The sequence below is a fragment of the Protobothrops mucrosquamatus genome, unplaced genomic scaffold (assembly GCF_001527695.2).
Source record: "Protobothrops mucrosquamatus isolate PMUCROS unplaced genomic scaffold, P.Mucros_1.0 scaffold387, whole genome shotgun sequence".
NCBI lineage: Eukaryota > Metazoa > Chordata > Lepidosauria > Squamata > Viperidae > Protobothrops > Protobothrops mucrosquamatus.
The window spans coordinates 781,798-783,462 of NW_015386719.1; positions in this window are offsets into that span (position 1 = coordinate 781,798).

Below are 1,665 nucleotides of genomic sequence, written 5' to 3' on the forward strand. Positions count from 1 at the left end.
CTTCCTGGTTTGCCTGCGGTTGCCTCGCTAAAGGGGAGGGACGTCCCGGGGCGGAGGCTGCAAGCGCCATGCTCCGTGTCTCCTTCTTCCTCCTCCTCCTCCTCCTCCTCTTCTTCTTCTTCTTCCTTCTCTCCTGGAAAGCGGGTCCGGCGGCGACTTAATAAAAGCACGAATTTTATAGCGTATCGGGTGATAGGAGCCAGCCCGAGCGGTTAAGTTATCATTCGGTGGGACTGGAAACCAGGAAATTAGGTCAATTAATTAAACCCTACGTTTATTTTTTGGGAATCCAAGTGGAAGAGGGCGCGCTCTCCTTCCCAAGAGCAGGGCCGACTACACCGGCTTTCCCCGGATTATCCGGATGTACCGCTAAGGAGGGGGGGAGGCCAATGGGCAGCTTCTGCTTCTGCTCAGCGACCCTCGAAAGGCGGTCGGAGGTTCTCTAGAAGTGCCAGCCCATCCCGTCACGTTTCGTACAAGCGGAGGAAAGGAATCTCGGGTACTCTTTTGGGACCCAGCCGTCTGAAAGTGCTCCGCAGTCTTGGGGAGTGTCGGTCTGAGAAAGGGCGGAGTAAGCCAACCTCCTGAAGGTTATCAAGATTCCCATCAATCTAAGTGGGAATTCGTTGGCAAATAATGTCAGGCATCACCTTTCAGGGTCTTGCCTCAGTCTTGCGAAGTTATTCAGAATCAACAGGGAAACGAGAGCTCAACTGAAATGGAATAAAAAAGTACTTCCTGTAAATAATAATAATCCAGGGCTCTTTATTATGAGGCTCGGTAAATGAGTTTCCTGCCAAACTCCATGATGGAAAAAAGATAATTTAGAATAGTAAGCTTTGGTTAATAGCTAATCCTCAACTGGCAATTATGGCATATAAAGAGAGCCTGATCTTGGATTTTGCTGTGGCTTCAATTATTATTAAACTAATCTTCATGTCTTGTCAATTCTTTGTGTATGCCTATGTTTGTGTAACTCACCGAATTATTTTTAACTTTAATTCTTGTTACCTTTAATGTGTATTTTTCTGTGTGACTCTGGGCCTGTGGTTAGTTTATGGGTGAGTATAAGAGTTGTGGTGCAGTGTTTCTATAAATATTATTATTATTATTATTATTATTATTATTATTATTATTATTATTATTATTATTATTATTATTATTATTATTATTACTACTACTACTATTATTACTATTATTACTATTAGTATTATTATTATTATTATTATTATTATTATTATGGATCATCGCACAGTCAGCCAGATGTTCAGACTGGATTTGGCATTTTGTCTATCTATCGAGTCCTTATCAAGGACCTGGGATAGGCAGATGTGGATGTTTGATGGTATTACAGATATCGTCCCAGGATGGAAGCAGTTCCTAGTAAGGCCGCCTTTTACAATTGATTAATGGCAAATTTGTCAATGCCAATGGTGTTATTTTATTTTTATTTTTTATTTTTTTAAATTTATTATACATCTTTCAAACATAGAATGCATTAACATACATACATTTCAATTCTAACATTACACATTTTAGTTATATAACTATTAATGCATACTTATAATACCATCCCAACTCTCCCCCCACCCCATTATCCCCCTCCCCCTCCCTTTCCCCCCCTTCCCCTCCCTCACTTCCCAGAACTGAACACAGGGTTACCAA